Here is a 14,531-nt window from a genome sequence, read left to right on the forward strand (position 1 = left end):
GCCACATAAATCAGGAGTAGATGGAATGCATACCAATGACCAGCTAGTTTTCAACATTTCTGCCTGCGACTTGCGTCCATTTGATAGCTTTGACCGCTAATTTGTGGTATAATTCGCTCTGACAGACGTCGTGAGAAATTGAATGTGTTCAAAATGTAATAGAAGGAGACCGGTTACATGGTTCAGATCAAATAATAATTTGATAGTTCCTGCAAATTTTAGAACGCTTTCACGAATAAGGAAAAATTTCAATATGAAATATTACGTGGTGTATTATATATATACCTATTCAAATAAAATTATTGTATGTTGCAATGAAGTGATAGTAAAAATAATAATGCTAACAATAGTTTTGTCATAATGCAAGTAATTGTTAGGTACCTATTATAAACTTATTCACTAACAAATAATGCCAATCTGATTTTAATTGAATGATGATTAAAACTAAATATCTAGAATAGCTTTTCAAAAATTAATGTAGTTCAAATAAAACGCAACTGTTACGTAGCTTTTAATGTCGACACTGTCACAAAACGAAAGTGCTCCACTTATGTGGTTTAACCACGTTTTAACAAACTGTAAGCAAATTAATTATCGATGTTTTAATTAAATTTCAGTAACGCTGAATTTTGTTTCAAATATTACGCTATTTATTATGGTTTTACTCATATTGCAAAAAACTGCATTACGATGAGCGTGCGTTTGGAGAGCTGGCCAATTTGAAGTATCATGACTTAGCACCATAGAAATCTCTTAGCACTTTTTTATAATTTGCGTATCCCATACTAGATTATATTATTATTATATTGATTGAGAAGGTCTAAAATAAATGTTTTTTCATATTATAGTTTTTATTTAGGTAATATTATTATTTAAATTGTTATGTCTAGTTACTGATAATTTATTCACTTCAATCTTAAACGAAAATTCAGTGATTTCGAATCAAAATTCACTAGTAAGCAATACTTAAAAATTATTTGCAAATCGATTACTCGCTTCCGGGCATTCCTTTCAGTCACGATTCGAATCTTGCGACACCCTGGACAGTGTTGACAAACTAAACCATGAAATTGAACATCAAAGGATTTGTGCCAGTGAAAAAAATAATCTTTACTTTTAGATCCACGAATTGCATAGAAATTTGAGACAAAATATAATGTCGTGCGTCTATTGCCTTATATTTTATATAAAATATTGATGATGAGATTTGTATTAATGAAGTGCATACCTACTCTATAGCCTAGTTTTTTTTGTTTTCACTACTACGTCTACTACCTACTACCTTCTTTTGATAAGGACTAATCCATGCATTCTACACGTTCTAACATAATTTTGAATAACACAGTGTTTATTTGCCTGTTTTAGGCCTCACCTACTTCATCTATGTGTGAGTAAAATTTACTAAAAATTCCAACCGAGGTGTTTCTTAAATCGATTAAGAAATACTGTTTATTAAAAAATCCCTAAAGCTTAATTATAATCGAGTAACCACTCGTGCTTTACGCTAGTTTTTATGAACGCAATTTGTCTGCTGCTGACTTATATTCTGAACCATTAAAGACACACTGGAAATTTTATCACGTTCATTAAAATATATGTAAGCATAGCGACATATTTTAGCTTTTTTGTGATATATCAAGAAATGTGTAATCATTATGCAGAAATATATTTGGTACATTTTTTATCTTGGGAGCAATGACATCGATAACCTCTGCGTAACTTACAAGTAAATGTTGTTAAAAATTTGTTTGAAAAACTTTATGTACATGTTAAAATGATAACAAAACAAGCTGAAGCGTCAACTGTTGGTATGCGAATTACGCCTGGTCCCACCCATGATCTTTCACAACAAAAATGATTGTGAATGTGATGTCAGCCTTTAAGACCATTTCTCATTTGATAAAGCTTGTGCTAGTTTACCTACAGGAAAATTGGAAACATGATTGGGTTTCTTTTTTTGCATATTACATATATGTAAAGCCAATCTGTACTTAAACAGGGGAATTGGCATTTACGATAACCAATTTTGTTGCATCTCAATAAAATTAACCAATTGCTTTCCCACGAATGCGTAGAACAGTTGCTACGTGTGCTTCATACCTGATTCAATTAAGTCATGTAACAGATGCAGGTTGACTAAAGTCTAAACTTACGTATTGTTGCAACAAAACCTTGCAGTATTCTTTTGTCACAGTTACATCTTGTTAAAACTTTCGTCTAAATTCAGTAAAGCTTTACAAAAAATCCCTTCTGCATCTGAATGTTTTATGAGTTTTTTTTGCCGACATTGTTAGTGCTTATAACAAAAACTTAACTTGTACTCTGATATTGTTATTATATTTCAAAGCAATATTTGATCCCAATTTATGGATCCTTGACCAGGAAGACTAAACATTTGACGTAGATCGACCTTGTATTTCATCGATTCATTACTAAATTCTAAAGAGAAATAACTACGTAAAAAAGTCAAGCAATAAACACTAAATTATTGTATAACAATTACCTCTAATTATCTTGGTGTCGATTGCAATGACCTTGCTGTTAGAAATTAATATTTATTTTATTATGCGGTCACGGTGCTGTGGAATATTTTTTATCTATGTACCTGAGCATTGTGAGAATTTTTAAGCCGGACCTTATAATGTTATAACCGCGTTATACCGAACATTAAGTTTTATAACGAATAGTGATAAGAATATATTTTTTCGAATTTGTCATATTTAACTATACAAAGGAGAGAAATAAACATATTATTACTTTAAAGTTAAAAGATCCAGCCAATTTAACCGACTCCATGACAGTAATAATCTTCTTAATTCTCCTGTATCTATAAGTATTTTCATTACAAAGCTTTGTGCGTGGAACGCTGGTGCCCATGTAGTGCTAGGTCATGTGAAACACCATTACAGGCAAATAATAGGTTTCGAAAATAACGTTCAATCATTTATTAAAATTGTAGCAACTTCAGCGTGTATTAAGAATACCTACTTTATATACAGATGTATTTACAAAATTTTTATTCAACATGTACATATAATGATTGACGGAAATCGTCGACGTTGAATATAGACAGAAGTTATTACAATTCATATATTTAATTTGTAGAACGTAACATGGCGGCTCACTTTAATCAAACAGTGATTGCACTAACTTGCTTTTTCTTTTCTTTACGCGGCAGAAACGTGGACAGTGCGCGAGTTGGAAAAAGGGAAGATAAATGCTCTAGAAATGTGGTGCTGGAGGAAGATGCTAGGGATATCGTGGACAGAGTTTCGCACCAACGAGTCCATACTCCAAGAGCTCGGCATCACACAGCGTTTATCGACCGTAGTACAATCGCGCATACTGCAATACTTTGGACACGTGTCTAGGCGAGATAACAACTCCATTGAGCGGCTAGTAGTTCAAGGAAAGGTAGAAGGAATCAGATCGCGCGGCAGGTCACCAATGCGCTGGACCGACCAAGTGAAATCTGCTGTAGGAATTCGCGTATCAGACTGCGCCAGACAGTCTAATAACAGAGAGATGGCGGGAGATCGTGCGGAAAGCTATGTCCGCCTCTACCACCGATGTGGACGTCTCAACGTGACCACGACCACTCTGCCAAGAGTGAATCGACAGAGAAGAAGATTGCACTAAAGACCGGATAATATACGTTGTGAGCTGTTATAAGCTTGTACGGGCCAATCATGGGCCAATAAAGAACTATATTGTGTGATGATAATTTACTTCTAAAACAAAGTACGTGCAAATAGGCACTACCTTTAGTTATGCCTAAAATATTGTCTTGCTCTCCTTATCTGAATTTTACTACTTAATATTGTTTTAGTTTAAAGTTATTAGGATTTTATATATTGTAAAAGATAACGACAAAAACACATAACAAATTATGGTAAATAATTATTGAAATATACGCTTGTTTAAGCTAAATAATACTAACTAGGTATAGAGTATTAGCATATTTTTATTAAAACTATCGAAATTTATTTAAAGACTACTTGTTCTTTCCTTATTTGTGGTCTAATTAAATTAGAATAAATTAAACGTATATGCAAGGACTTTCAACTTATTTAGTGTGCTTTTATAATAGAATGCCCTTAACGTGCCTTGCATATGTAAATTAATTAACAATATTTAATATTTTGTCATAATTAATTGACTGCATCGTATGGGTAGTTTTGGTCAGGTTTTAACTTCCTAGTAATTTAAATTTTCAATTTGTAGACCCGTTAAGAAGGGATTAGGCTAATGTTATCATGGCCCCAAAACTTCACACAAATTAACATAGATTATTAATTACTTACATATACCTAGTTTACATATAGTTATACGAATACCTAGTATATTATTATATGAAATAGTGCAATACAAATTGTATAATGATAAGGTTATATACCTATATTTTATATTTACCTATAAAAAACAAGCACTTTAAAGCTTCACGGCTTCAAGTATCTAAATAAATAAAAATTAGCGCAAAACTGCAAAATATATTGGTACAACTCGGAAAAATTATTTTTACAGGAAAACATATTTATGTACATAATTATAATATTTGTGCAATTTGAGAGTTAAATAAAATCATGTCTCAACAATGGGAAATAGATTAAACCTTTTAAACCTAGCACAATACTAAAATGTATTAAGTATTTGCAATTGAAAATAAATCGATCTTACGTAACTGTTTAAGAAACGAGATAAAACACAGAAATTCAATAGCCCAAACATAAAGTGCACAAAAACAGTGTTTCTACGACGTGAATGAGAGCAAGCCACCTATTAAATTATTACTATATTGACTTTTTACAAGTTTTATCATTTTAGTGAAGGGGAAAACAATTTAGTGCAATTCAAATCAAATTATCTATATTTTAAATCGGTTTTTACGTGAAACATTATTTATCTATTGAATATTTATTCTAGATTGAGATATTTGTGGTGATTTGCTTGCGAAAGCTAACATAATATAAGCCACCTGTTAAATTGTGTAGTTTATCATGAGGGAAATCTATTTAAAGAATCTGTTACCAAGAAGCCATTACTACTATTTTAATGTTATGAGATGATAAATAACTTTATTTGCGGAAACTAGTGAATATCATAAATAATATACTTTTGAAATATTTTTCGAGTTTCTAAATTGTTATTCATTTCAAAGGTAAAAACTAAATTTATCACCCGTCATAAAAAATAACAAGCACATTATTTATTCAAGGAACATTGCTATAATATTTCAATAGGCGTCAAAAATTCAGGGATCACAAGATCCAAAATACCGCACGTGATTTGAATAGTCTTTCACACTTTGATCTATTTTAATTAATATTTATATATTTTCAATTTATTACTTTCTATATTTATAGCAACATTTATATTATTATAATCCAATTTTATTCAAAGTTAGGTTTCATTTTGCTTACTTGAGGAATAACAATATTTGTGCATAAGCACAAACATTTAAATATACAGGGTGTACCAAAAAGTAGTGATGAACGGAAGCTGAGAGGTAGAGGACCTAAAGGGCTATCCGAATCACCCCCATGTATTTTATGCGATTTTTCGTATTTTCGGAGTTATGACGTTTTTTTCAATTTTTCACCTATCGCCGAGTACGATGATATTTTCACTCATGCTGACGTCAATGATTGCGGAAGATGCTTGATTTTTTTTGTGTGCTAAGCTGAAAGATAGGCCAATTCAGTATGGTAACATTTACTATCGTTAGATCTTTGAATGGAATAAAAAAAAGAATTAAATGGCAAGAAAGATAAAATTACCCAGTATGTTCACCACTTCAAGGGCCCGTAAAAAAATAAAATCACATAAAAAAAGTTTTCCGTTGGACTTTTAAAAACTTGCTCTATCTATCAGATAGCTACCCTGAAAATTTCATTTAATTATTCAGAAGGCTTCAATCGAAAAATTTAAATCTAAATGTGGTAAGTGCAAAAATTGAATTAACTTGATGATCATTAAAACCAATAAATAGGTGTTTAATTACCAGAAATTTTTAAAATAACCCCGCTGTTGCTCAATGCAAGTGCGACATCACCGTAAAAAGTTGTCTTTTAAATGTCTGAATGCCCTTTTATCATTTTTAATGGTTTCTTCTGCTACTATGAATTTCCGGGTTATTTCGTCCAAATTGTGACATTTTCTCAAGTAGCCGAGGTCTTTTTAGTATTCTCATTGAAACAAATCAATGGGGTTTAGGTTGAGGGACCGTGGAGGCCAGGCTTTAAGGCAGGCATCACCGGCGCATGCGCAGGCTGCAACGACCAATCCATCTTTCAGGGTATCTTTGCCCTTTAGCCTGGCCTGCACGGTCCCCGGACATAAACCCTATTGATTTTTTTCCTTGGGGATACTACAAAGACGAGAGACTGCCACAATTTGGACGAAATAACCCGGAAATTCATAGTAGCAGAAGAAACCATTAAAAATGATAAAAGGGCATTCAGACATTCAAAAGACAACTTTTTACGGTGATGTCGCACTTGCATTGAGCAACAGCGGGGTTATTTTAAACATTTCTGGTAATTAAACACCTATTTATTGGTTTTAATGATCATCAAGTTAATTCAATTTTTGCACTTACCACATTTAGATTTAAATTTTTCGATTGAAGCCTTCTGAATAATTAAATGAAATTTTCAGGGTAGCTATCTGATAGATAGAACAAGTTTTTAAAAGTCAAACGGAAAACTTTTTTTATGTGATTTTATTTTTTTACGGGCCCTTGAAGTGGTGAACATACTGGGTAATTTTATCTTTCTTGCCATTTAATTCTTTTTTTTATTCCATTCAAAGATCTAACGATAGTAAATGTTACCATACTGAATTGGCCTATCTTTCAGCTTAGCACACAAAAAAAAATCAAGCATCTTCCGCAATCATTGACGTCAGCATGAGTGAAAATATCATCGTACTCGGCGATAGGTGAAAAATTGAAAAAAACGTCATAACTCCGAAAATACGAAAAATCGCATAACATACATGGGGGTGATTCGGATAGCCCTTTAGGTCCTCTACCTCTCAGCTTCCGTTCATCACTACTTTTTGGTACACCCTGTATAATTAATTTTTAACTAGGTACTAACCAGTTAAAAACATCTTTATAAAAATAATAATTTTCAAATAATTGTAGACCGAATTCTATCATTAAATTCGAACATCATGTCATCGTCTCTATAGCCGTGATCGTCTAGTGGTTAGGACCCTACGTTGTGGCCGTAGTAACCCAGGTTCGAATCCTGGTCACGGCAATGTGAAAACATTGTCACGGGGAGGCGTACATTTTTGTTCATATTATTTTAATTACTCATTTTTATGCTATAAAAAAATTAATAAATAACCCAATCAATAATTTTATAAACATTATATTTAAATTTAAATAATATGTCGAATGATATTTGAAACTATTTATTTCTTTTTTAATTAAATATAATTAATAAAAAGTGTTTACTGAACTACTTACGCCAGAAAAAATCATTGTAAGAATCTGTGATTGGAGTGCTGTTTTTTCTTGTTTGTTATCAGCGCCATCTATATAAAATTTCTGAAACTTTAACGCTATCAACAAATGGACCACAAATACTCTATCTATCGAATTTTGTGCGAACTTTCAGTATAAACTTACTACTGAAACAGTTCCCAGAAAAATTTAATGTCAATATTTTTAGAGAGGTTTTTGGAGACAAACTAACTTATTGTTCTGTCAAAAAAGTGCTTTTCCAGCAAACCAAATTACCCTAACTGATATATTATTTAATAAGTTGGTTGATTTTTTTGCTCTACATATTCCTATTCGAGTAGGAAAGAGAATACCCATAACCCAATATTATAATGGTTACTCATTTGTTGTACATCTTTTATAGGTCATCTGTAAAAAGTCACATTTGAGACAGGAAAACGAAACACAAGTACTTATATCATATAAAATTAAAGACTATGGATTTCCCCTTGGATGGTTTCGTAAAGCAAGCTTGCTAAAATACTTCCTTACTTTCAGCTTTGTACAGCAATCAGAATACGGCTAAAACAAAAGAGTTTCCTCACCGGGCAACAAAGAAAGTTGAACATAAAGCACAGGTTTGCTGAGCATTTAATGCCAGAGGAGGGCAATTAGACTTATTTTTCGCCACTGAGAAACCCTTGAACTGCGCTTCATAACAAATTCCGTATTGTAGGAGTTTGAATGTGATTTGTGTAACTGTTTAAACGTGATACACGTTAGTACATTGTGTAGAGTTGTCATTTTTATAACAAAGATAATGTGTTTTTTGTTTGATGGTTCTAACTTCTAACATAAAATTATATATTATTTTTATGTACATAATGGTCTTTAGTAGGTAATTTTAATACAATTCCAGGTCCAAAGAAATATGATTAGAGAATAATACCTATATGAAATAAACTGACAATTTATTGTATTGCAGTTTATTTATTGTACTTTGGAAAATTTATCCAAAGATTTTAGAATTGTAGACGAGAAAATAATAAATTCAACTATTCATATGGTTAATCTAGTTTCATTTATAAAAGACATTAACATTTAATTGGAAAATACTATTTTTAGTTGTAGTATAATCCATAAATTTAACAAGCTATGGATTTTGGATTCAGTTGGTGTTCAGGTGTAATTATCGCAATGTGGGCGTATCATTATTACCTATCTATTCAAGGTAGAGTTGACAAACAAACTTAAGTTTAATTTAGTTTATTAATTCTATGACACTCTTATTCCTACTCTACTTTACTTACTAGTAAAGCGGGAAAAATATCTTGCTTTTTTCCCATATGACATTATAGGGATTGAATCATTTTTCTTTGACACAATCATATTTTATCAATGACTTAAAAAAATCTACATTTTACGGTGCATTTAGACCAAACGAACATAGAGCTAGAGCAAGAGCATTTTTTAGTGTTCTTTTATTGTAAACGAAAACTCGTATTCAGTGTTGTTCAGTATTCGAACATTGCTTAAAATCTTTTTTCTTTTAAAAGAATGCTCTACTCCTGTTTACACTAAAAGAATTTGACATAGTGGGGTTAGAATTAGCATTCGCTCGTTTGATCTAAATGCACCGTTATAATATTATGTAGGCGTATTTCTATAATAGTTCAAACAGTATATGTTTGATATATTTTGTAAGATAATAATTCTGAAATAATTGGAAATTATTTACATGATCCCACTCTCGATTTTATAAATGCAAATCTACATTGGATTAAACATGTGCTGGCCTTTCCAATTAAAAATTGTACTTTAATGAGCTCAATTTCCGAACATCACGTAGCTGCAACATAATCCCGGGAAAGCCAACAATTTTATTACACATAGTATTTTTCGCAAAATTCTAAACAAAAGTTAACTATTTTGAATTCTGTGATAGGATGAATTTTTACAGCGGATATCGTATGAAAGAATTAAATCCTTTTGTAAAACTTACTTGACAATCAAAATAAAAAGTTAATTAAAGTTAGTTAACAAATTGTAACGATAGTTTTTAATGGAATAAAATTTCAATAGTATATTTCCAACATTTCCTCAAAACGGCAAATACAGAAAATATACCTCTATTTCAAATAAATACCGCAACACTGATTGAAAGTAGGTGGAGATCTCATTTATAATTACCGTGCTAAATAGTTAAATCGTTCGTTTATTTATCGTCTTCGTTTCGTTTGACTGTCTGATTAAAACTTCACGCACAACTTCTTCAGAATAAAGCAATATCCTGATACAAAATAATAATGAATTAAGTTCAAACTCTATAAAACTACCAAACCTTATTTAGACTATAAAACTTTGCACGACGTCAAGTAAAACCTAGATTGCCAAATGCGATGTCCTACGAGTTAAAGAGGTACCTGAATAAGGTATATATCCAGCTTAAAAAGTAAAGTGTTAAAGTAAATATAACTGTTCTCATGCTCTGAAGTTGATATGATATTTTATTCTTTTGACAATTGTAAGATACATAAGAAGGACCTTAAAGGTATAATAATATGATTTCAAGCCCCAGTCAATGATTCCTAAAAATAAACCAATACTAGAACTACTATGTGCCAATAATCTATTGAACGTTACGTGGAAATCGTGCAATTAAAATGTCAACACTCAATTTGTATTTAATGATCTTAGCGCAGTGTTGGATTGATTGAGTTATAAGGTGTAAATGTTATTAATTGCACTGATTGCCATTGCAAATTAGACCATTGGGGACACGCGTGAGTTCGTTTGAGGTATATTGTCTAGTTATAGGGGTAAATTACTTTTTAAAGTGCCATCCTATTGTCAATATTACCATAATGAAGAAGGAAACTTCATTATTTATGCATTGTAAAAATATTGTAGTTCTTATTTTCTTTAACCGCGTTTGTTTTCCTATATCTTACAATATAAGTTCATATAAATATTTTTAAGCAAAGCTTTTATTAAATTATTTTATTTATTTACATTTATATACTGTTCTCATAAACTAAAACATGTCCTGTTGAAAGACTTTCCGCATGATTAAAGGGAAGTAACATAATACATAAACATGTTAGTATTCAATAGGCTTTAAATTCAAGTAATGTGTCTACACACTATTATATAAGAACACCTATACAAATCTCTAAGAACACTATTTATTTTCTTCCAATTTATAAAGCCACATTCACACGTTCGTGGAATTGATAGGTTTCGTGGGCTTAACGCTCTGATTCGATTTCCGCCCGCGGGATTGGCTTGGCGAGAGGAAAATTAAAACGCTAAGCGAGTTACCTGCCCCTATTCTAAGAAACGAGACGTTCCTTCAATAAGTTGCTTTGCATTTGATTGAGTGCTAATCTCGTTTGTCATTCTATTGTTTAATTAAATAATTATTATACAATAAAGTAGGATTATTTTAAATTAAGATAAATAATTATTGTCCCTAAAGTTAGATCGCAAAAATAAAGATAAACGACACTATGTACAATTTTATGCATTTAAAAAGAATAATAGAAGTGTCCTTAAAAAGAAGAGGGTGTTATAAAACATATCTTTGCATTTGCCGTCCTCGGTAACATCTCTTAAAATAACTTAGCTTAGATGAGCTCAGAAACCACGGATAAAAATGCATTGTCACTTTCAACATAAAAAGTGAGAATGAATATTATATTTGAGACTACCAATTTGCCATATTCCGGGTGAGACGAGAATATCGCAATCAGGAGAAAATTCTGAACTAGCGTTGCTTTTTATTTGAAAGATGGAGGAATTGGCAGAGCGAACTTGTATTCATGCAATCTAAATTAGGTATGTAGGATACTCAATTTATTTCTCAAGTCTTGCATAAAAAACATAACAAATGACAAATAGTAATTATAATTAATATATCTATTAACTAGTATTCAGTTTTTAGTTTAAACAATATAAGTTTGCACGGATAACTCCGTATAATTCGTTTATTATTATTTAATTACCACTACAAACATTAGGTGTGCATTAGATATGCATAAATTGAATTTCTAAAAGCAAATGAAAACATCATATAACATAATGCAATGTTATATAAACCCTCTTTGTTTATAATCATTTATCTTCCCATTTAATATCAACTAAGAAACAATAAATTTTACTGTGTCCATTTGCTTATACAATGTGCAGTCGCTGTCAGCATATATCTCGGATTATATATTCATACAAATATCAGCCGTGTTGTTCAGTGAGAGAGGTGATTTTCGTTTGAATCAATAATACAATTTTGAGCTCTCGTATCTGCAGATGCACTATATAATATTTGGCATGGGTTAACAAACGATCAGCTGCCGGTAGAGTAACCACAATAGCGATATTCATGGTTATTTATAGAGTATTTAAAACATTTGGCACAAAATTGATTAGTTAATCATGATTTTATTGTTTTTAAATCATTTGAACTTTCAAAGTCTATCATGTAATTGTTCTATTGTCAGTTGTCACCCAATTTTGTGATAAAATATTTATCGATGTAACTTGTAATAAGAATGTTTTCTAATTTAAGGTTCATCAACATCCCATGTTTTGACTAATGCTTCTCATTTCATTAATATAAAAATTAAATATTTAATAACCAATTAACGACTTTTCATACTTTCAGATCAAATTCGGTGGCCATCGTCACCGTACTACCGACCACCGTACGATGAGAGGGAATATTTATAGACCATTTGCAAAAGCTATTTAACAGAAATACGGGAAAAGCGAAGATAAATTGCTTAAATAACATACAAAACATTTGTTGTGCATCCATATCACGTCGGATGCTGTATTCTGGGGCAAACGATTGCAAACATAGTATGTTTAATTCACAATTTAAGACATTATACACATAAAACAACATAACTTTGTATCGGTAATATTTTAAAGGTTATTTGTTTATCCTTTTATGCAAATTAATGGAATGAATTGTAAACATTTAACTTTAATCGTGTGACGAATGTAAACAAATCGTAAGCTTGATTTATGGTTATAACTTATAGTAATATAGTTGATGTCTAGTACCTACCTACCTAAGTATTACTAGTTATAGTATTATATTAACTGTGGTTATTGGGATTATGGATAGTGGTGTGATTAATTTTAGTAAATAATTCAAGCACTTTGTTGTAGGAAGATAGTCACTTTATTTATCTTCTAATAGAGTATCGAAGGTATGTCTTAACAGTCTGAAGGATACGAGTGAACTACACACAAAGAGCTATATAACTCAACTATTTTAGGGTCTATATAACACTCAAAATTATACCTTTATTTATGACCCTCTTCGAGTATTTCTTACCCGTACTTCTAGGAATCTATACAATAAATATTCACAAGGTTTAACATGTGTTACCAAGTGTGGAGTGTATACAGAACTCACAATAGGTTTACCAAATGTGCATGATAAGAAAAAAAAGGTCGTTGCAATAAATCACACGTATAGTGTAAGAAACGTAATTGCTTTTTAAGAGAGAAACTTTTGTAAATGAAATCAATATTTCAACACGCCCCCTCAAAAGTTAATCTCTTTTCCAAGTTACAATTTTAATTGCAATTACATATTAATACATATACAATTATATTAATACATCATGATAACCAAAATTCTAAAGTTGAATACAATACTCTTAATACTGATCGACATACCTTCCGCTTACTCTTTGTCTGGGACGGTTGTTACTAACCGTATACATAGTGATCCGACATTTGTCTTCACGATAAGGGAAACTCAGAAAAACCTTATCAGATCATTAAAAATATATAAGTTTACATCAAGATACAACTTATTTACTAATCAATCTTCTGATGCCATTTTCGCTCTTAACTCCAGGAACCTCCCTGGTAGTGGCTTTGTCAGCATGTCTGCAATTTGAACACCTGTTGACATATGTTTAATAATTTTAGTATTATTTCTCATATTGATCCCAAAGGAATTAATATTTGATGTCAATATGTTTGGATCTAATAAGGCTTGTTGGATTGTTAGCTAGTACATCCATTTTACTATTCATATATTAAGATAGGTTCTTTAGTTTTCAGGTTTATACCTGCTGCTAAAGTTTTTTTTTTTTTTTTTTTCAACCATATTGCATTTAACAGCTTCATACAGAGCCATATATTCAGCTTCTGTAGAAGAACCTGCCTTATTGTACTCCAACATATTGTACATCAATCATACAACTAGAAGAAGTAACCCGTTGTACTTTTCTTTTTAAATACTAACTCGAATCAATTATCTTATCAATTTGTCTAATTAGAATCAAGTATCTTATCAATTTGTTCTTATATGTTTCCTTTACATATTTAATTTTAATCTACTTGTTTTTAAACATTACCGAGTTCTTGTTTATTTTCATTCACATGTCTGCTTATAGTTAAAGTCAGATCATTGTACATGAAATTAAATACATTAGATTTCCAATAAGAATTCGAAATGGAATACCGTCATTCTCATTGGATTCCATTGCCTCAAAATCTAAATTGAATTTTATGTAAGAAGATTTTGATCACCCATTGTACTAAGTTTATTTCATACGGTTTTAATATTTACTTATGTGCTTTGATCTAGTGTTACGACATTATTTTGTCTCGTGATTCTAAAGCTTAATAAGAATTTAACCTCCTTTTAAATCACCCATTTTAAATTAATTCATTAAATTCTGCATCGTTTTTCAACAATAGTCACTCACTATAATCACTAGATCGTCCACATTTAATTCAGTATAAATATTATTAGAGATATCTCATCTATTCAGTATGTACATGAATCGATCCTTAAAATCATTTGTAAAACCTTTTTCTAATAGTCTTTTCAAATATTTCAATCCAACATCTGGCAACTTTTTAAGCAATATGCTACCTAATGCTTTGTTTAATTTACAATCGGGGTTCACAAGTGTTTTCACTTTTCACACCCTCAAGTATTTTAATATACTGTACGATTAACTGACCACTTAAAATGCAGTTTAATCAATCTGGTAAACTAACAAGCCATGCTGCTGTTAAAAGACTTAAGTTCAAAATTGTTGCAACCGAT

At 31.0% G+C, this 14,531-nt stretch overlaps 1 non-coding gene across 1 annotated transcript; it reads left to right on the top strand.

Annotated features, from left to right (window-relative positions):
- The first annotated feature begins 7,193 nt into the window (after window positions 1–7,193).
- Window positions 7,194–7,265, top strand: TRNAH-GUG (transfer RNA histidin (anticodon GUG)). The gene has a single exon. It is a non-coding gene; the product is annotated as a tRNA-His (tRNA).
- The last annotated feature ends 7,266 nt before the right edge of the window (window positions 7,266–14,531 follow it).

This window comes from Colias eurytheme, chromosome 9 (assembly GCF_061535395.1).
Source record: "Colias eurytheme isolate Ceu_HAF_F1 chromosome 9, ilColEury1 Martin Lab GWU primary, whole genome shotgun sequence".
NCBI classification, from domain to species: Eukaryota; Metazoa; Arthropoda; class Insecta; order Lepidoptera; family Pieridae; genus Colias; species Colias eurytheme.